Raw genomic sequence first — 22817 nt, forward strand, 5'->3', positions numbered from 1 at the left:
AAAAGTGAAAACTGAGGTTCTCAGGGAAGAGCCTGGTTTTAGGATTGGAAGTGGCTCATTACAGAAATCACAACCGTGACAACAAGGTAGTGTCAGGACTTTGACTACCTGTGGGCATACCAATAGTAGCTGTGCATGGGACTATTCCCCGGGGCAGAGTGAAAGCCACGTGTAAGTTGTCAAGGTCAGGAGGAATGTGGTGCCAGATGGAAACAACATAAGCAGCTGGGAGATTTCATCCGGGATTTCGCGTAAGGATGGTAGATTTTTGTTCTCGTAGCTGACTCGTTCTACTTCCTCGGGGTAGGATTTCCCTATGGAGTCTTGGTAGGTTTTGTGTGTGGATTTTTTTTTTTTAATTTTTTTTTTTTTCCCTCGGTGAACGCTTACGATTACTTTGAACAACTCGCGTGTTTCAACCCAGCTCCGGGCGGCTGCTCTGAGTACCTTTGCGTTTCTCGAGTATCCTCTGAACAGCGCAACAGGGAGCAGAAGGAGAAACAGACCCGACCGAGTCCCCATGGCGCTGGGCGGCAGCACTGACAGTTCCGGCGGGGGTTCCGCGGGGTTCCGCGCTGCTCCGCCGCGGTCCCGCCCCGGCCGCGGGCTGGGGCGGCGGGGCCGTGGCCGGGGCGGGGCGGGTGCCGGCAGAGGGAGCTCGGTGCTGCTCCGCTCCTTTGCCGCTGCCCGGCGCCCTCCCCGCACCGCTCCGACACTTTGTTGGCGGCGCGGAGAGGAAGATCCCGCGCTCCCCCCCTGCCCGGAGCCCGGCAGCGGTATCGGGGAACCCCGGCCGAACCTGCGCGAAGCCCGACGGCCGCAGTCGATCCCTCCCCCTCACTCCCTCCGCCGCGGTAGCTGCACGGCGGGGCCGCGGGAGCAGGACACTCGGGAAGGTAAGAGGCTGGCGGGGCGGGATTCCCCCCCTGCTTGGCGAGCCCTCTCCCCCCAAAACCCCCTCCCCCGTGTTTGTTCCGCCTCCCTAAAAGCCGCCCGGGCAAGCTCCCGGCTTGGGAACATGGCGAAATAAGGTGTTTTATCCACAGCCTCCCCCTGGTCCCGCCGCCGCTCTCCACTCGGGCAGAGGCGGCTGGAAAACTCCCTCCCGGCCCACCCCCCGGGCTGTGCGAGGCTCTGGAGCAGCTTTCTGCTGCAGCCTTTCCCCGCTGCCGTGGCTTTATAGGCACGTAGGTCTCCGTGTGTGTACGTGTGTAATGTATAGGTGTACATATATTTCTCTCCCCCTCTTGCGGTAAGCTGAGCCGCCGCCCCACCTGCTTGCATCTTGCCCGCCGGGCTCCCGGGCGGTGGGGCGAGGATCGCCCGGGGAAGGGCAACGTCCGTGCCTCTGCCCTCTTCTTTTTCCTGTCTCACCTGCTGCCAGGTGACTTGGCATTCTGTTTTTACTATAGTGTTTTTTTGGTTTTGTTTTTTTCCACGACGTTGCTTTTTTTTCAGCTGGCTTCTCCAAAGGTTGCATGTGTTGTTGGTAGCTGGTGAATGGCAGCTTTCTGGTGGGAAAATCATCTTGTCTACCCGTGGCTTGTTTTTAATTTTATTTATTTATTTATTTATTTTGGGGGGGGTGCTCTGCCTTGCTGTCTTCTTTCTCAGCTGTTCAGACCTTTCCCTCTAGCTTCTAACTTTCCCTGGTGTTCTTGCTCTTTCTGCCCTTCTCATCACCATGACGTGCTCTCCCTTAAGCATCAGGCCAGCGCAGGAAGGATCACCTGGGCACACAGTGGAAAACAGGTCTGTGGCATTTTGTGGTGTCATCTGAAATCCTCCTGTCCCCCTCCACTCCCTCAGTAACCTCAGAACACTTGCCTTGTATCCATGAAAAGTGAGACATTGGAGCTTATGCTAAACCCTAGTTTCCAGCCAGTTAGTAGCAGGCAATACAAGAAGGGTGGAACAAGTTTTTCTGAAGGATGTTGTTTGGGAATCAACCTTCCTGCTCAAACTGTGCTTTATGTTGGCTCATGGGTCTTGAACCGCCCAGAGATGCAGCAGTATGACCTTTGGTGGTGTTTGCTTTGTTTACTTACCGTGAAGTACTGAAGATGAAACTAGTGTTGCTTTACACTCTATCTGCTGAAATATTAACCAAATGATGGATCTCGTGTGTCTTTACAGTGTAGATCATATTTTGCTCCTCCTCTGTCTTTTGCTTCGTTCTTTGCTTCTCAATTGTGCTTCTCCTCCGTCATCAAAAATGTGGTCCTCCTCCCTTCCTAGTGACCATTGTTCTTCTCATTTGTGATTGTGCAATGTCTATATGTCAGCTACAAAAGTTGCTTACATGAAAGAACACAAAAATGACCTTTTTTGTTGTTAGCAACTGGAAATACTGAATCAGCATTGTGTGACACATCTCTTTTCCATGGAGAACCTGTGAAAATCCTGCAATCCTGGCTCTCTGAGAGGTGGTCCTCTCCTAGGCTAGGCTTGAAACGGATTGGTCTTTTCTTCTCAGTCAGCAGTGGGGACTGCAAAGAGCTTACATGGTTTGTAAGGTGTAAGGGAGATGCAGTGTATCTCATCTTGATTCACAGTTCACAGTGAGTGTGGCATTATTAGCATATGGGTATCACCAGGTAACAAGATACTGTGCTCAAGGCTGTGCAGAAGCCATCTGGGGCTGCTGCTGCCTTTTGCTGGGGGAGGCTGTGGAAATAGAAGTGGCTTTGGACCTTAACTGTCCAACTGGACTGTTTTGTCACATACCCATAATGGCTGCAGTACTGAGTTATGCCTTCCCGTAGTTCAAAATGAGCTTTTCTCATGGTGGGTAATTTTGAAAGCAGCCAAAACATCCCATTAGATTTAACTTGAGGCAGGTAACAACCCACAAGCAAAAACACCCAACAGCAATTAGGTTCTGGGTAATATATAGAGATAGTACAGAGTGGAGGGTTGATCTTAAGATATTTCTGCTGTGAAATGTACAGATGGAAAAGATCAAGGAAGTTTTGTACTTGTCAACAACTGAATTAATGAAATAGAATTGATTTTCTTTTTGTCTGTAGTCTAGTTGTAAATGGCAAGTCACTCATATTAACTGCTGTATTTTTTTCCCCTGTGGGTGAAAGCTTATTAAAATCTACACATCTGAAGTCAAATAAGTGGTGCCCTGAGGATCAAAATAGATTAAACATATAAAAACTTTTCAGCTGTTGTAGTGAGATAACAGAAGACTTCAAGTCCACACAATGAAGACTGCAGTAATGAAGTTCTTGCTAACTTTGTTTTCAATGTCTAACACTTGCTTCTCTTATACTCTTAATTATAATTCCTGCATCATCCAGTCTTGTTGAATCGTGAATGACTGTTGAAAGCTATGAAATTTCCTTGAAGATGCAGATTTCAGCTGTGCCAGACAAAAAAAAAAAAAAAAAGTCCTTTGGCCTGTGACCCCTCCACAGGCTCCTCTCTCTGCTGTGGGGCTGGTGGCCAGAAAGAAAAGAAATTTAAAACCTGGGAGCTCTGATGCTTACGGCACAGTGTGCCTGGCCTGATCCCTGGATCTCCTCCATTCGAAGAGATTGGAAAGGTGCTTTGCTTGTGTGTGTGTTTTCTGCATGTGGACAGGTCTGTTTCTCACATTTCCTTTGAAACAGGGATTTCTTCTTGCTTTCTCACTTAACAGCATCTGATTCTATGGCCCCTTTGTCCATAGGGAATCAGAGTTTTCACCATTCTAGTCCTAAACTCGTTCCCAAAGAGGCTAAGCAACAGCTCATGACTCTATGGCTTTAAACTGATTTTGAAGTTGCAGAGAGAAGCATGATGCTTGAAATACTCTTTTTCCTCATGGTAGGGCCATACTTTTGCAATGCCTGCTAAAATTGTCACTAAAAATGCCATGTATAACTAAACTAACAGTGCATCTATCTATATTGAATTGTCATAATGAGAAAAAAATAATAAAACATGCAACTAGCCTCTTAGCCATTTGTAGTGCTGCTTCTCTACTTTTTTTCCAACATTAAAGGCTTTGCATTGCCATCAACTGGAATTCTTGCTTTCAGGGAGAATTTTATTTCAACTCCAGTTTGACTCTGATTCATCCTTTTATTTATTCGTTCAGCACACTGATATTCTCATAATTTTGTATGGATCTGGATTTAATCCTGATACCTAAGATTTTCAGTGTCCCATCCTATAGATGTCAAGAGAGAGAATCATTGTCATCTGAATTCTACCTTTTGCCAGGAACTAAAGTGGTTACTGTAGTTCTGACTGCTGGGTTATGCCCATAGATGAATCTAGGTATACAGTCATTTAAAGTTTCATCTAAGTCAGTGGGACTACTTGGCATGCACGTAGCTGTAGAGAAATGAGGCAACCAGGTGCCACTAATTGCCAGGGAGGGAGCATGAGCTTGTGTTAAGCCCACCTGTGCCTAATTAGGGCAGGCCCCCACTGCGCATGAGCAGGACCAGGGGGCCAATGAGAGGTGAGTCCTGAAGCACACACTCAGCTCAATCCTGAGCACGCTTTGCAGAGAGGTCAGTTGCTCTTGGAGCACTGTATTACCTTCATCGCACCACTAGTGCTCATCGCCCTCAGGGTGAGGATTGAGTGGTGCAGCTGGCTAAGACCCAGTACTGCAAAGCTGAGGCCCTGGGTTCAAGACTCCTCAGAGCCTCTCCCTGAGGGCGATGAGCGCTAGTGGCGCGATGAAGGCAATACAGTGCTCCAAGAGCGATTGACCTCTCTGCAGACGTGCTCAGGACTGAGCTGAGCGTGTGCTTCAGGCCTCACCTTTTATTGGCCCCCTGGTCCTGCTCATGCGCAGTGGGGGCCCACCCTAATTAGGCACAGGTGTGCTTAACACAAGCTCATGCTCCCTCCCTGGCAATTAGTGGCACCTGGTTGCCTCATTTCACTACACGTAGCAAAGCATTTGCACAGCTGTTTACAAACCAGAGCTCTACATCCACTGAAATGGACAGGCAAGGTGTCTTTTATAGTGTTGGATATTTGGAGATCCTGCACAATTCCACTGTTGCCTGGAGAGATTAGTCACAGCCTTCTTGGAAAGACCATGATGATGTGGGAAGAAGCAACTTTCTTATCTGTGTTGTGGGTAGGAAATTTTTGTTTGTTTTTTTTCTTTTTAATTGTGTCATGGGCACTGAGGGGATAAAAATGAGTCTCTTACAAATGGAAGTGTTATTAGCATTAGCTTTTAAATGCCTACTCTCATTTTGAGCTGTGGCCATGAGCCTACAGTCACTAACACATGCCTTGGATTTTATTCTGCAATTTCAGTTTTAGTAAAATTTTTAAGTATTAGTCAGCTTGGGGTTTTGACTAGCTGAACACTTCCAGTCCTTTCTTACCTTCACTCTCTCTACTACTGACTAAATAATTATAGTTACTCCTCCTGTGAATTTCCACAGGTTTGACATCTAAAGTGGAAATAGCAGATTGCAAATTATTTGATTTTCATTTATTGCCTTTGTCTTTGTCTGAAGAGACTTCACCAACATTAATGCGTTCTGGAAAGACAAAGTTATCAGATGTGTCTTAGCTTCAAAGGTGCAAGGTTAGTATTTTCCATGGAGATTGTACATATCTGCTTAAGCTATCCATTTTTATGGGGTTTTCTGTTGCATAGTTTTCTGATACCTAACAGGTGTTTTCATTACTGATGGTCTGACAAAGAATTCTACTTGCATTTGCTCTTAAAACTTCATTTAAGTTGGAATTTTGACCAATCATAGAGATGGATATGTTTTCTATGAAATTACAGAGAAAAATAATCTAAAACCTGCTTTAAAAATTTGAGTTGTGAAATGGTGAACCCATTTTCCTTTGAAACTATGAAACTTGTGGGTATTTCAACACAATATTAAGAAAATATGAAGTCACATTTTAAGAATGGTATCTGATGAGTTAGAGTAGGTGTTATGGACATTCAGTAAAGTAAGCTTTGTACAGATAACTTGTCCTTTTTTTTTGATTTGGGTTTTTTTGTATGTTGGCTTGGGGTTTTTTTGTTTGTTTTTAATTCTGAAGAATACATTGGGTTTCCATGAGGAAGAGGATTTTATCTCTTAATAATCCAAATGTAACCGCTTATTTTCTGGATTTTATAGTTTACTGCTGTGGGTAAGAGAACCTCTGACTTCTTTTGAGACTTCCACGAGCACAGAGAAGCTGTATGCAGCTGATTTAATTGTGAAGCTGCCATAAATGATTCTTGGGGCTGGAGGCAGGAATTTGCTGTACCTACTTGGATGCTTCAGACTTAACCTGCTGCAAGAATAGCACTGAGAGCCTTAATGTCTGTAGCTCAGGAATGTTTGTAACTAGAAAATAAGGGATGATTCATGGGGATCTGTGTATATTACTTTGATTTCTGCTCCTGCATGTAAAAGCATTTTAAAAGATTGGACCAAGTAGAAAAGCAGGTACAAGGCTTACTGCTTCTCCTATCAGTGCTTCCTTCTCATTCCCCTCACCTTTCAGAAACTGGTTCAAGTGCAATGAGAAGCTGAAAGTGAGGTATGAGCAGTGCCTTTTTTCTGTCCTTTTGTATAGGTCCAGAGCCATTAGGAAATAAAAAAATATTTAACATACCCCTAAATCAGTTGCATAAAACTTGATCTGAAAACATGAGAAATACATGACATCACAGAAGTCCATTTGTTCTTCAATACTTGCAGATGCCCAGTGAGATATAATTATCCCAGTTTTATCAATGTTTTAACTATAGGTAGAATTTGGTGTTGCTGCAGTTTGTTCACTTAGTGCTCCTAGAGATTTGTCTGCCACCCAAAATGTGAATTTTGGTTGATGAACACTTTCTTTCATTCTGAGATGGTTGAGAGGGATTAATGTTAATTCAGACTTCTGAGTGCTTCTTTCATAAGGATTCAGGACACTACTCTTTGTTCTGATGTACTCTTCCTTCTTCTGATGCTGCTGCTCTTTTTGTTTGCTTCCACAGTGTGTCCAAGGTGTTGTCTTCTCTGTTTCCCGAGTCAAAGATCTATTCTTATCCAGTGTGATATATAATCTGGAGTTATTACCCTTGAGAAAGCTTTTTTTTTCTTTAGTTTTTTAAAATTTTTGTTTAGTTCATAAGGTATTTAATACTTGGTGTTAGATATCTGGTTGATGCAGTGATTCATTAAGAGTTCAGTGCCTGTGAGAACCCCAGTGTGCATCCTAAAAATACTTTGAATGTGCTGTTCTATTACTCAGAGCATGTGAATGTGAGACCTTTTTACAAAGACTGAGATATGCAACTTACATATTGACTTCTTCACTGCTCTATCTATGAATGATATAGCATGAACTAGGCTATGAAACTGAGTTACATCATGATGAGTTTTTGATCTCAAGATGTAATAAAACTCACCTTGATCATCTTCCATGCCATTTTAAAAATGGCATGGAAAAGTCAGACATTTAGAGAAGTGCCTCTGAAGTAATTTACAGCCTTGCACAACATGTCTTGAGAAGCCAGGGAGTGCATTATACTGCCTTCACTTGGAGATAAAAATATTAATCTATGTTTCACATTCAAAACTGGGTGTTAGGCTAAATTCACCTTTTTCTTCTTCTTTCACTTCAATGTTTCCTTGGACTTGCTTTTTTCCAAAATGGAATTACTTATTCTCTTCTTCACTTGTAGCATCATTTATTACTTTGGTATTCTTCCCATGCTCTTACAACTTTAGTGTAATGTTTAATCTCTTCTGTTTCCTTCCTTTCCTGTATTTAAGAATAAAGAATGCCCAGCAGAGGACAGAAGGTGGGGAGGCAGGAGGGTGGAGTCTGTTGCTATTTTAGCTGCAAACATCATTATGGCTAATATTTCCAGGCTAACTGGTAATTACCCTCTCAGTGCTATCAGGTACAGAGGGCAGGACAGACTGAGGAATCTGAACTTTGTACCTTGATGTCCATTAGGTAAATCACCCCTGTGTGACGAATGTCCTACCTCTGCTGAGCAACAAACACAGCTTCTCCCTTCCAGTCACTGTTCTCGTGGCTGCACTGCTGCTTTTTGAGCCTTGCCTTCACCTTTAGTTTTTGTTCTTCTTCCTGTTCAACCTGGCCCCTGGGAGAGCTTGGAGTGATTTTCTTCCTTTTCCACTTGCCCAAGCCATATTTTTCCACCATCTTCCATATCGTGGTCCATCCTGCTCTTTAGTCTTCTTATATCTTTAATCTCATTTTTTTCCAGTTCTGTTTCTTTATTGATCCCTGAAGTTTTCCCTACCTCTTTTGTTTTACGTCACTCTTTGGTTGTGCATAATGCCCTATGTCTAGCTTCACAGAACACACTTCACCCCAGTTCTTGCAGAACATCTTTTTCTTGCTCACAAACCAGCAAATTTTTCCCTTTTGTGCCATCAGTCTTTTTTTCCAGTATCTTCTGAATGCATTGTGGATCCATTAATCAGTGGGACATACCTAAAATTACAGGGGTAGTCAAGTCTTTATGGGAAAGGATTTTAAAAGTAATGTCTTCTCAAAAGATTTAACACTGTATTTTCTCTAGCCAATAATTTTAAGCTCACTTCAAGCAGTTGCAGAGCTGAAGACTGAATAGGAGGTGTTGGAGTGTGAATAGGCATTTGTTTCCCCTATGTGAATGAGGTCTCTAATGCAGACTAAGAAAGATTGATCCATCAGTGTCTGAGTATCACTGTGCTTCAGAAATGCCTTGTATACATGGGGGCATTTGTTCTTTTCTATATAGAATATACCTTTTATCTCACTTTTTATGTTAAAGCCAGATGTTGACACACAAGATGAGTTCATGTTTCTTACTGACAGAGCAGAATGCAGCCCTGGAGGAGGAGCACGTTGCTGTTGAAGCCCAGTCTTGGTGTTGACCAGTTGAAGTCACAGTTTTGTGTAGCTTATCAACAATTTGACTTCTCCAGAGGGGCTTGGACTTCCAGGATGGGGATTTGACAGATGAGATGGTTCTACTGGCCTGTGCAGTCCAGCTTTTTGTGCTCCCCAGTGCCAAGTAACTTAGAGCAATGGGCAGCAGTGAACTGCATCTTCCCAGGAAAAGTGTTTGCTGACTTTTTTTTGGAGGGGGCAGATGTGCAGTACATGAGAGTTTGTGTTCCTTCAGATTCTTAGAGTATTTTAAACTGTGCTTTTATAACTCTGCAAGTTCTTACTGTCCCAAGAGTTCTCCATTCCCTTTTTTAATATCATCTGAAGATCTTGATTTCAGAGACAGCTGTTTTGTCTCTGCCTCAGTTTTGCTGTTTATAAGAAAAAAATGTATCTGTCTGTCAGGACTTCTGTAAGGTTTAATTATCAAAGTTTTTTTCAGCCTTTTGAAGGTTTAAGGCATCATATAAAGGCTAGGCATTTTTATTATTACCACCAGATGCTTTGTTGTAATTGCAGTAATAAAAGTTTACATGCTGGTGGTTGTATTATCGTTGTTCTAGATATGTTTTTTTGTGAACACTGGAGTCATCAGAGGTGGTGGTAGTAATGATGGTGTAGACCATCATGAGGTACAACGTGTGGGAGAGTGGGGAGAGCTGAGATTGGATAAGTTGTACTTCCAGCTATGAAAGCTTTGTGGAGGACTTATTTAAAAGAAAAACAAAACAAAACCAACAAACAAAACCTAAAGGAAAAAAAAAAGTAGAAGTCTATAACTGGGAAAGAATAAAACCTCATCTACAGATTGCCAGTCTTTCCAAGTCCCAGGGCTAACAGGAGGGTAGGTTATACTGTGCAGTGTCTCACCTGGTTAGAAATGATCTGGCAGCCATTATATATCTGACACCTGCATGTAAGAGAAGGGATCTTTTAAGATGATTGATAATTGGTAGTATAGGAAAAGAGTTGTGGTATAAATCACAATTAGTCTTTAGGATTTTTTTTTTTAGGTCTACTTTTGTAAAACACCCATGACTTAATGCTAAGTTATTTTTATTAATGTTCTTGCGCTTATCTCACATAACCAGCTTGTTTAAAGAGGATATGAACACTTTTTAAGCCTTTGACTTAAAAATTATGAGAAAGAGAAAAGAGGATTGATTCCAGCAGGCTTGAAGGTAGATTCATTTATCTTCTGGTTAGCAAAATGAGAGGGGGGGAAAATTAAACTGAAGACTTAGTGGGCCATTCTGTTTCAGCTAGGGTGAAAATCATTATATTTAGCTCTAATGTACCATTTAATTGTAAACTTTGACCTAAAAGAAAATAAGTATAGGGGAATTCTCTTTTGTTAAATTGCTAATTCTATCTCCAAATCATTTCTGCCTGAAGTAATAAGGGTAAGAAAAAAATGAAGTAATAACAAAGAAAGTCTGAGGGGGGACAATTATTTTGCTAACATCTCCTGAGGATCTGAGGGGGTTACTTGGTTGCATTAGAAGAAGAATATTGTGCTGCTGGAATGGTTGAGAGGATTGATAATAATTGTGCCTTGAAGAAAACTTTTCAGTTCTTCTTACTGTAAACATCTGAGATAAGATGGAGAAGTTCAGAAGAATATCACACCTTCTGTGAGTTCTTTCAGCATCCTTAATTGCTTATTATGAGGTCTCAATCTGATTACTGTTGTTATATATTTCTGGTGATTTTTAGGGTGTTCTAGTTAGTTGGGCTGTCAAACTGCCTGTAACGGGATCTATTTCTAATAATATCTTAATATCTAGCCTAATGCTTACTCAGATTGCTAGGGTTGTTTTCTAATTGCTTCTGGAACAGTTTAATGATGAGGATCTGAATCAGTTAACATGGCAAAGAGATTGCAGGAATCTGGACCACAGGCAACAGAATTTCGTAGTGACTGCATGGCAAGGACTTCTAACACAGAAATGATGGTAAGTGGGGAACTGATTCAGTCCTTTATACTTATGTGTAAGTAAATTTTCAGAGAACTTTAAACATTGTTAAACAGCAAGAAGAAAAGGCACCAGCCCTCATTTTTTATTTTTTTATTTTAGGGAAGTTGTGTTTTTGAAAAACCCCATAAAGTGTACAGCCACAAAGCTGTTCTGCATAGAAATAGAAGCAGCTTAAACAGAGAGAGGTAGGCAATATAACTCTGACACCCATATGGACATATCCCAATTGCTGGATGGTAGGTTCAGAAAATGCCACTTCAGCTGCTCAACATGTTTTCAGTAGCAAAGTAGAGGAAAATTCAAGGCATTGTGTTAACGCTGTTCTCCCTTCATTGTGTCAGACTGATGACACCTCATTTTGAATAAAATTCTAGTTTTTCTTAAGGCCTGTAGGAAAGAACAACTATTTTATGCTCTCTATATACAGCAGTACAGCACTTTTATTGGAATTTCTTTCTCTGTTATACTAGACTGTAACTTATCATAGTATAATAGCTATCTTTTGAAGTACAGAAAATCCGCCTAAGGGGCCATCATTTTAAAGTATAATGTGAAATGCTGTTTTAATAAGGTTTGCTCTTTGCACATTTTAAGTGCAAGGAAATGTGTGTGTTGAAACCTTGCTAATCCTTCATTTTCACAAACTATTTGGCTCATTCTCTAACTGTCAAGGAATTAATGGTCTGCTTCAATGAGATCTTGCATTACTAGACTGTAATTATTTTTAGAAGAGATTCTACACTGAATTTGATGTCACTTTCTGAATTACCATAATAAATGAATTTAAATTGCCGTTGTCAAAACATATGAGCAAAGTGACCAGATTCCTGTTGTTCATGTACTTGCTGACTCATGAAATTATGTGATTTCCAGTGGATTTCCAGGCTGTTCATGAAAGTTGGTGAGGTTTGCTGTGCTGTGTTGTGTCGTATTGTTTTGCTTGTGCTTGTGATGAGTTAAACAATGGTGTAGCTGACAAGAAGCAGCTCCACTGGGGAGATGAAAACATGTTTCTCCTGCACCCCCTCCTTTGGCCTTGTAGTTGAGAAGGGAACAAATCAGCAACACATACGTTGGTTCACTTAATGAATTCAGGTTCTCATCTGCACCATGACGGTGTGACCTGTGGCAAATTCTGTGTGGTGACAGGCTTTAGGTGAAGTTAATTCAGAAGAGTGCCTACAGCAGAGATGTCAGGACAGTGCAGGCATATCTAAGCTGACTTTATTTGTACCCTCCCAGTACCAGAGACAGGTTCCATTTGCATGGGGCATGGTGAGCTCTGTGCCTCTTGGCTGAGGACAGAAGTCCTTGCTGCTGTGGTTAAACTGGGTCTAATCCTAAACCTGAGTATGGGATCTGTAGCATAGACAAATCCTCCATCTGCATACTGTTCTGGAGAACCACACCTAGCTAAAGCAGGCTATATAGACGTAGATATAGAACTATATAGATAGTACATAAAGCTTGCTTTTTAGGCAGATGGAACCAGCGGGATAAAATTTCCACTTGAGAATATCTACCTAGGCTTTTCTCTTCGGTAGAATACAAATATTTGTATGTTCATAGCCCCTTCAGATCTTAGCAAGTGACTGGGGGCTTGTTGAACTTGTTGCTCAGTTTCAAGAGAATTCTATTATTTAAACATTGTGTCTATTTTTAAGTCAGATAATCTATAAAACCTGTTTAAAGCCACAAGGGATCCTTACACCATCTAGTTTGACCTCCAGAGTGTATGAAGGAGGAGAGGTTTTGCCCTTCTGTTTCTGGTAGAAAAATGTAAACCAAGGTTTCTTGTCCCTCCTCTCTCTCTATTGTAGACACAATAATTTAAACTGTCTGCCTTTGGTGAACATTATCATTTTTCACTAAGTTCATTAGTGAATTTTTAGTGGTTCTGTCTTTGAACTGTGTGCTGCTACCCTCTAGATAATGTTGTTCATGTTCATAAATTTATTTTTTTTTTTTGGCACATAGCAAATTCAGTATACATTTCCTCTGCTCATAGACCTTTTCCCCCAAAAACCTCATAGACTAAAAGCAGATAGTCTTGGAGTCTGTACTTTTTTCACTTCAGGCTTCACTCTATAAATTGTATGGACTCAGGTCACTTTCTGAAACACTATACACTTCTCTGCATAATCCTTTTTGGCTCCCAGGGCAGACTGAGACACTTGGTTGCAAAAATGGGACTTAGGGGCTGTACTGTATTACCTTCTTTCTTCTCTGGAAGAAATCTCTGGACATTTGGGGAGGTTCTTGTGTAGGATCACCTTGAAATTTGAGAGGCTTGGAGCCTTCCTACCTCCTAGACCATGGAGATGATGTTGTACAGAGACTGGGATGTCCAGATGCATACTGTGCTAGTACTCCCAAGAATGCCAACAAAAACCCTTTTACTTCATGGCCGTGTCTCCCTGGTGGCTGCTATGGAAGAAGATTTGCAGATGTCACCTCAGGCAATTTAGTAAATTGAATCCACAAGACTGTGTGGGAATGTGTCACAAGAGATGCAAGTCCTTGTTGGTGTTAAAACCTCCCTCACAGAGCTATAGTGCAGGGACCTCTTTAGGACAGAGAAAAAAAAGTGCTTAGTAATTTTACAGATGACCTTGTTCTTTATGTGCTCCCTGCATGCCTCCTCTACATGAAACTCTTGCTTCCAGTAATGAGGAAATGTTCTGAGGCAGCGTTGTTGCCATGATGACATGAAATAACAGAGGTTTTCAAATATTCCCCTGTTCCTAGTCTGCGATCCCTTCAGGGATCAACTGACCTTAAAAATGATGAGTATCTGGAGCTTGGGGTCATTTTTGTTGTACAGAAACTTTTTTTTTTTCTTTTCATAGGCATGGGGATGGCAGTGTTGCACTCGCTGATTAGAGACCATATGTGATTAATATTCTCAGTCTTAATATGCATTTTTCACTCTGGATGCATATTCCCCCTAGAGCTTCTAGAAATACTCTGAGTCATTGCTCTGGCAGAAAAAGAAAAAGGGCAAGGCTTTTGCCCTCCCTTCCTTTTCCTTATTTATGTTTTTAGAACAATATGTGTATGTATTCTGTGCAGATAGTTTTTTCATTTTCTTCCCAGTTTTACAACAGCTGTGCAATTTTTTTCCTTCTAGATCTACAGTCTTGCCTAGGGAAGCCACATCTGACAGTGTCCATATGTCTTCAGCAGTTGATATGTTCCAGACAACATTACACAGTTCATGTACTGTGAATCTAGTGAAGCATAGGCTTCAAATATTTCTACCCTAGCAAAAAAGTCTTTTCTCTGTCTTCGTTTCATGTAGTGAACAGAAATCTTTTCTTTCAAAACTTTCTGAGGACTGATGAAGACCAGTTTTGAAGCTATTCTTCAGCCCTGTTGGAAATGTTCACTGCCAAAAGTTGGAAGCCACGTTTGAAAAGAAGATGGCCTCAACTGTGGGGGAGTGGGTTAATTCAGGATCAAAATAATCTTCACCCATAAATACTTATTTGTTCCACTGATATCAGTGGGACAGCTTGTGAGATTGAGGCCCAAAATCTCAAAAAAAACACCCACAGCAAAAAACCTAAAACAAACTCTAAGAAAAAGTAATGGGGTTTTAATTTATTTATTTATTTATTGCTAGAAACTTAAATCATTTGGAAAAAATCGAAAAGACTTTCTCTCTCTCTCTTTTCTTTTTTTAATGTATTCATCTTGGTGTGAGGCGCATCTTTTGTTTGAAGTGTGTACTATTTTAAACTAGAGTTATGTTTTCATGAAAACTCTGCCGGGCAATGTCTAACTCCAGACATAAAAGCAAATAAACCAGAAAACCCCTCTGTTTATCTGAGATGAAAGGATATTATTTTTTCTTTTTTTTTAAGAAAAAAGGAGAGAGAGGATCTAAACCTACCTAATGGTCTCCCTTATCCTTCTTTAGTGTTCCTTAATGTTTTTCTATAGACCTCAGAGTTACTCCATCTCATAGGGATGTCACTGGGGAATGAACTGCAAAGACATCTTAAAGTGCTGCCATCTTTGGACTACTTAGTGAAGAGAGACTGCAATACGTTGTGTCATATAGTTTGATTGTGATTTTGCTCTGTTCAGCTGTACATTTCAGATGTGAGGAGAAAATTCAGAGATTGGTGTGAGCACTTAACAAGAAAGAAAGTATTTTGGGCTCTACCTGAACTCTGCTGAGCTAAACACTAGGATTAACATCTTGGGTTTATTTTATAAATAGCTGAGATCTCTTGCATGCCAGGTTGCCTATTTAGAATTTCTGAAGCTAAGGAGTGAAATAAGACAGCTCGTCCTTGGATTTACTATTTGGTATTGCCTCAAACATAATTAAGCATGGTTGGTTGCAAGATTGCCTAAGCTCTTCTCCCTTGAAATCTCAAGTTCCAACTGTTTGCAAGCTTGAAGGATCAGCTGTTCTGAATTCAGTATTGATGCTGCAGAGGTAGGTGTTCTATCAGTGCTAAGTGATGTGAAGATGAAGTGGAGGCTGTTGACTGGGGATTGAGCAGAATGGGCTGGTGGTGATGTGTGGGGGATCATTTCACCTCTGTAAAAACTCCAGTATGTGACTGTTGAAAGTTAAGAGAGCCTTCTGGGTCTCCTGCTGTGAGGCATTTCAATGTGTTTTCACTCAGTTCCTTTTCTATCCAGACTTAAACCCGTAAAGCTAACAGTTCAGTAGGAAATGCACAACTAATTTCCTTGCCTAGGAACCCTGCCTATTTCATAGCATCCACTGGAGAGACAGAGCAAAAGAAAAGGGTTTCATGTAATTTTACAGTTTCTGTATCTTTTACACCAGTTGCAGACCTATATTGTTAACTACCAGACAGTGAAGACCAAAATTACTGTCTCAACAACCTTGGAAAATTAAATCCTTAGCCATGACGTAGGATGGGGCTATGACAATAGCAGCAAAGAGAGGTCAGGAGTGGGGAATGTCAGTGCTGCTGCTTAGAAGACCAGAGCCTGTAGCTTTTATCCCTCGTTTACAAAGCCCTGGAATTCATCTGTTGAGTTCAGTCTGCTAAATCTTATGAAAACAATAAACTGGCTCACCTCCAGTACTCTGTTTTTTATCTTGAATTAATAGCAAGTTCTCCTTTCTCACAAAGACAAGTATTTTTGTTTGAAACTAAAATTGCTTTATCTTCTTGGGGATTCTAACTTGTTAGCTAAAATGTTAAATACAGTGGTGGGTTTGCTTTAGTTTTGTTTTGTTTTTTCCTAATAGTCCTTTTGCTGTCTGGTCCTTTGATCTTCCCTGGATTTTAATGAATCATTTAAAAACTGATATCTATTTTGGCAATTTGACTGCAATGCTCTCTCTCAAATCAGTTACCATTTTGAGAATGACATCTGAGTCTGCCTATGTTTCTGCATGACTGGAAACTGTCACTACTCATTTAAACTTATTAGTGCTGGAAATGGATATGCTGGTTCATCTAGCAAGGATGAAATATGAGGCACCAGCATTCGAATTCAAGAGTTCTCAAGAGTAAACGAAGAGGTAGGGGTAGTCATGAGAGCCTGGACAATTAGAGGTGAAAGCTGCATTTCAGCTCAAAGAGGTGTTAGGCACTTTGCCTGCAGGTTGCTAAAAGCATGTTGTGACATTTTTGGACAAATCAAGATAATACTGTTTTTTAAACCAAAACTATAATAGAAGGATAAAGCAACAGTAATACCTTGATCTTGTCTGAAGCTGATGGCTGATCAAGGAGGATGGGCAAAGGTGGCTTTCAAAGTGATGGGCATGGCTAGGATAAACTAAGTGTTACTAATGGATCTGAGATTCACAGATTACCTCTCAGTTATTCATTTATTTCTTTGGAACAGTCTAGGAGTTATGGCTGTCAGCTTAACTACCAGCCTTTCCAAGGTAGATTTACAGTTCTGCCAACCTGCAATGCAATGGCTTGCAGGCTTGCTCTTCCCTTGCAGATATCAATACTGGGAGAAAAAAGAAAGTTTTTCAACTCTTAAACTTCCTGAAAGAAAAAAAAAAGTCTGTTAAGATTCCTTTGCAAAAAAATTAAAAACAAAACAACAACAAACCCCCCTCCCCCAGTAAGTCATAAAATACTGGAATGTAATTCTCTGTGTTTTCTCTGTAATGATAACTAGATATAAATTTTTTCCCATTTATCCCAAAGGAAGGAAAATTTTGCCAGCTTTTCTGCATCACAACCACATTTAAAGAAACAGTATAAAGTTTCATCCACTGGTAAATGAGGATGCTTCTGAACAATTTATTGAATCTCTCAAGTTTGAATATTGAATAAATAGATATTATTAATCCATTGAGAAAATGTATGAGGAGTTTCCAAAAGGCACAGTATAAATAACCAAGCTGGACCTTTGTGGAAATGCTTATAAAAGAAAGCTATTTTCATTGTAGCCAGTGGTCTGCAGCTTACTGATTTGGAAGTGAATGCTAGGTCCAATAACAAAATTAATTTATGCAGGACAGTGGTGAGACTTTGTCTCAGATTAAAACTGAAGTATTCCTTTATTAGAGCACTGGTGCTAATTAGTGAATGAGAGATCTCTTCCATGTCGTGTCTCTTGTGTCAGTGGCCTGATCTTAAAGAAAGGTTTTACATGATGGCACTAAGCATTGCTCGTTTTTTACAACTCTTATTCTAAGCAGCATTTTAAAAATATATGCTTTTGTCTAATTAATGTGTTTTATATGTCAAATTACCAGCTCAGGGATACCATCCGGCTTCTCACTGATGATTTTATTTCACAATTAATTGAGTGCTTGCTTTTGCATATCTGTCAGGCATAGGGTTTTCTCTTGAGCCTTTGGAGGAAGTGTTTTTACGATCTTGAATGGAATGTTTTTATTTATATATGCATTTATTCAGTTAGTTTTCCAGACACTTGAATTAATGATACATCAGTAGTTATCTTGTCCATTTTGTTCTCACAGTTTCAGTAGTGTAAAGGATCAGAAGTCTGCTTTGTCATGGAACTTGAAAGGGAAGTTGCTATGGCAACTGGGCACTATATATCCCATTTGGGACTTGAGTTAGGTGTGCACACTTGATTTAACTTTCTAGTATTTCGCTTGAAACACGTTAAGCCTGTGAACTGCAGTAAAACATTGCCTCTGGTGTACTAAGAAAAAGCAATTCCTCCTTCCATCTCTGCTCCTCTTTCCTGCATCCCATTTGTCCGTGCTTTTCCTCTCTGTGCTGAGTGAGCAACTGAAGATGCTGCTTTGGTGCTTCCTGGGTGTGGGGAGGCAGCAATGGAGATGCTGGCCCAAGCTGTTGGACTGTGGTGGTACAGCTCTCCCCTGAGCTGAGCAGGATGCATGGGCAGCCAGCTGCTCAGGGGCTGGGTGGGCACTCCCTGCACCACTGGGGTTCTGCTCCTGAAAATCACTTTCTCTTCCCTGTGCTATAAAAACAGGCAGCCCTAAGCTCTGGTGACTGCCAGCTGGCATCCTGTGCTCTGCTGAGGCATTGCTTCCTTTTGAAGCTCCCATCCTTCTGAGCTCCCCCTCAGAGTTAGTGCCCCGGAGGCTGGACCTTGTCCAGGGCACTTCAAGGAGTTCCTTTTCATCACTCCTTCCCTAAAGTAAAAGGGACTGTATATGCACTTAAAAGAGACGAAAAAATCTCAATGGGGATGAACTGTCAGTAGCCATTGTGTAAATATTTTTACACTATCTAGTAAGAATAATTCCCTTCTCTTTGATTTTTTTTTTTTTCTACCAAGCTCTAATCAAAAGAAGCTTGGGTTTTAAGATGCAAACATCTCCCATATGCAAGAATGTGACTGCTGCTTTCTTTCTTCTTCTGTGTGAGATGTTCTCTCCTATTTTGGGTGCTGTTACCACTCATTCTGTGGTAGGGCTGTGGGCCAACCCTGTTGGTGCCCCTAGGCACTCAGCAGAGCACAGGCTGGCTCTCAGATGATGATGGGCTGGGTGCCTCCGAGCTTGCAGCTGGATTGAGTTGTGGTGTTGGGTTGGGGTTTCTTTACAGTCTAGCTGAGGGGTTTAGCACCATCTGTGAGCTGTTTGTAGACAGCAGCTGGTCTCAGCTTCTGGAGTACATATGGGTGAGAGAGAAGAGAGGCTGGGAAAGTCAGCAATTTGTTGCTGGTTGTAGGTGTACTTCAGATGCAACTTTAGTCTAGATGAACCCGGACTAATTGATAATGCTAAAGATTTTTTTCTAGGGGTCTTTCTCACAATTGTGAGAACCCTCTAGCTTGCTACATTCAACTTTTTCAGGCTTTCTACTAGGTATGTTGGGACATCTGTAAATATTTATTCAGTTCCAGCTTGTAGCCTACTGTTGCCTACTTAGCATCGATTTATTTGCAGCACTGAGTGATGGCTCTTTCCACAACATTGTAACAAGTAAAAGGCTATTTTCCTAATTCAAGGAGGGGAAAGCTCCATAGATACCATTTGGCAGGATATGAAGAGTTGATTCTTTTTTCTTCCAAATTTTTTACCCACCCAGAAGCACAATGGGGTATCTAGTTCTCAAGTAAGACTTCCAAAGCCTTTTTGCTTTTGGAGAATATTCGTGTACAGATTTGGGGGATTATTTTTGTTTTGTTGTGGTTTTTCTTTCTTTTTTTTTTTTTTTTGAATTTGCTCAAGGCTAGAGATACAGAGGAATTTAGGGTGGTGACCTGAGGCCTTATGCTGAGACATACTTGCAAACCAACTCTATTACCAACTTGGAACCACTGAAGTGCCCTTGAAGAGGAGGCAAACAAAGTATTTAAAATACCAAAGCTTGGTGTCACCTTTCTGCCTTTTCGGAGGTGGAATAGAGGGAGTTACTGTCCATGTCCTTAGTTCTTTTATGATCTTTGTTTGGGAGTGGTATAATATTTTGCATAGTTATAATTAGAATTCTCTTGTTTATGCTTTGCATCCCAGTCCTGACTTGAATGCAAATAACAGTTTGGATAGGTAGAACAGGTATAGTATATAACCCCTGGGACACTGATTGGGAGTAACTCTGTAAGGCCATACATATTTCCCTTCCTTCATGCAAATTTAGTGGGAAACATTTGCTCAACCCCCTCCTTGTTCCCTTGGTCTAGCTTGACCTGGAACATAATGGAGTTAAACATGGGGATTGTAACAGTTTACAAAGGGGAAAAATAAGTAGTACAGGCTCTAATGTTAAAATCTTTTGTTCCTTGTTGAGTACCTCCTGCACCTGCTGCTGTGTCCCAGTGCTTGTGCTGGGAAGTCTTCATGAGCTGGGTGAGGAGTTCTCCGTTGGGATGTGACAGAGGAATGTGATTTTTCAGCCCTGTGTTTGCAAGAAGATCCACAGTGAAAGTAATACTGGAAACTGTCAAATCTCAAAGGATTTGCAGATTTCTGAAAAAACAATATGCCAAACTAAAGTCAGATGTTTAGAGACTGTCTAAGGATTAATACATGGGGAAATTACAATTTGCTTGCTTGGCTAGAGGACTGCAACTTTTTCACACCATCAAGAAAAATACACATGTAACCTGAATAGCACATAATCATGTCTCACTGGGACTTCAAAAATATGGCCTTACAGGTTTTTTGTTGTATCAGCTTTTTGTGGTTGTAGTGCAAACAAAAACACATTTGAAGTACCTAGAAAAGAACTAGACTGAAAAAGATGTTGTTTTTAATTCTGTGAATTGTTGTGTCTCTGAGTAAGTCTTGCACGCAAAACATTTTTGCTTTCCTCAGGAAGACAGGTGATTAAACATAATATTCTCATTTTCCTGTTGCTGCAGTATTTTTGCAGCTTAGTAATAAGCATTTCTTTTTTTACTCTGTCTGGGCCCAGTGTGTTTGATTTGGACCACTGAAAACAGTTTTCATTTCTGGCAGTTTCATGTAAATCAGTAGCATTTTTTGGGACAAAGTTTTGCTATGCTACTGCCTCTCACTGCAGGGCCAGGGAGGAGCTATTTGAGTTCCCAGTTGCGTGTTGAGAACACTGTGGTCAAAACTTTTTTTTTCTCTTGGTCTCCTCAGGAGCCATCCTGCCATTGCTGGTATCGGTATAAATAATGAGTGGCTAAAAAAATGAACCAAGTGACTTAAACTCCCATTTCTATAAATATAGCATCCTCCTGCCTAGTTTTCCTGAGAGAATTTGTTTTAGTGTTGTTTGCTCCACAGACTGTGGAGTATTTTAATCTTGCTCTTTTCACAAGGGTAAACTGGAGGAATCTTGTGGAATAACTTGCCCAGCATCACTACTAAGCAAATATTTGCCAGATTAATTATGAATATTATACATGATAAACCTTAAAGCAATAGTCAAGTGCTTAGATGTTTTTACACCGTGGGTGGAACGTGTCATGTCTCAGTTTAACAGCTACCTGAGTATCAAGTAGAAGATAATGTGCACAGACTAAATACTTTATCTTCATTCTGGTGCTGCACTCTGCATTAATTGTAACCTAATGTAATGCTGCATATGTATTACTTTCTTATAAGGGAAGATTTAGAATTTCAAAATCCTGGCCTGAGCATCATTCTTATGAAATAACTTAATAAATTGGCATGTAGCCTTGCCATCTCATGGTTGGTTGAGGTCCTGAGGCAATATTTAGTGTAACAGAATAATCAGTGCTCCGGTTAACACAATCATCTCTTCTGCAGAAGAGATGCCTTTCAAGACAAAGAACCTTTTCACTGTATGTTCAGCTATTATTCTGTTAATTCTTTGCAGAGAATTTCCTCATCTTTGTTTTGCTTGGGTGAAAAAAGGGTTTAGCATGTTCTCACTGAAAAGACCGGGGTTTGAAGCCACAACACTTACATGAGAATTAACTTTTTTTTTTAAGGACTTGAGGGTCCCCATGGAGTTGCCTGAAGCCTATTAATTAAAGATTTATTTTTCAGCCTAATATATTGGTTATGTTTATCCAGTTCCTTAAGGGCCAGTAATCAAATGAATCTTAATTAAATTGAAGCCTGTGACTGGGGGGACCACCAAAAATTTAAAAATAAAACCAGTATTGTAGAGTTTAAAACTTGAAAGGATCATTAGGCAAGCAGAATGTTACTTTTTCTGTTTAAATACATTTTAAATTCCTGTTTATGTAAATACATTTTAATTTTATCATTTTAGACTTGAGTTATACTTTCAGTAATGCACTGACTTCTGTACTTTTGCCTTCATGGGGAGATTACTTTTCAGACTGGCAGGTTGAAATCTCATTTGTTGAGTCTGTCTTGTCATGATAAGCTTTTAAGTTGTTTTGATCAAATTTGCAATTGTAATAATAACATTACTATTAGAAACAAAGTTCATGCAGGGCTTGTTTCCATGTTAGAAGGGGACAAAACTACAAATAATAAAGGTGGTAGTCATTTGTGAGAGTTTATGCACTCTCAAATTGACTTAAATAGTCCATTGAAATACTGTGCTAGGAATTGCTAGATGTGATAGAGCATGCAGAGTTCCTTAACCTCCTGAGGATGCCTGAATTTTAACAAAATAGATGTTTTTTGCATCTCCAAGTCTATTGATTGCTTATGAGGAAAATTGCTTGTTTGATTTAAATCCATTAGAAATGTTTTCAAATACTTGTCTTTGTCAGGTTGGTATTGCCTTCTTTCAAAGCAACAAGGCATCTCTCCACTTCTAGTTCTGAAGGGTGTACTTTGTATTCTTTTATGTTTTAAGAAAATTTGTGGACAAATAGACATCAGCAGATTTTTTTTTTTCCATTAAACTAGATTTCAGTGCCTCAAAGCTGTGAAAGACAGTATTAGCTTCTGTTCTTCTTTTAGAAATACCCAAGTTAAAAGCTGTCAGATATTTCTACTCAGCCCATTTCTTTATTCATCTAGTTCTAAAACAATTCCTAGAGGCTTGCAGGAAGTTTTTGCACACAGAATGTGCCTGGTGTAATTCACTGACATACGTTATAAATTGACAGGTTCATGTTCTAGGTGGGCAAACTGAT

The 22817-nt window shown here is 40.6% G+C and overlaps 1 protein-coding gene across 6 annotated transcripts in view; it reads left to right on the forward strand.

Moving 5' to 3' along the window:
* The first annotated feature begins 674 nt into the window (after positions 1–674).
* The window catches only part of EPS8 (epidermal growth factor receptor pathway substrate 8), a 128958-nt gene continuing 106815 nt past the window's right edge, over positions 675–22817 (forward strand). For 3 of the 6 annotated variants that reach the window (XM_030464581.1, XM_030464574.1, XM_030464588.1), the window contains exon 1: positions 675–896. The gene's annotated coding sequence lies outside the window, so the exon portion shown is untranslated. Of the gene's footprint in view, positions 897–1007; positions 1188–5483; positions 5555–22817 lie in introns of those variants that run through there. The other 3 variants (XM_030464595.1, XM_030464605.1, XM_030464623.1) reach the window with 3 other exon arrangements.

This window comes from Calypte anna, chromosome 1 (assembly GCF_003957555.1).
Source record: "Calypte anna isolate BGI_N300 chromosome 1, bCalAnn1_v1.p, whole genome shotgun sequence".
Taxonomy (NCBI): domain Eukaryota; kingdom Metazoa; phylum Chordata; class Aves; order Apodiformes; family Trochilidae; genus Calypte; species Calypte anna.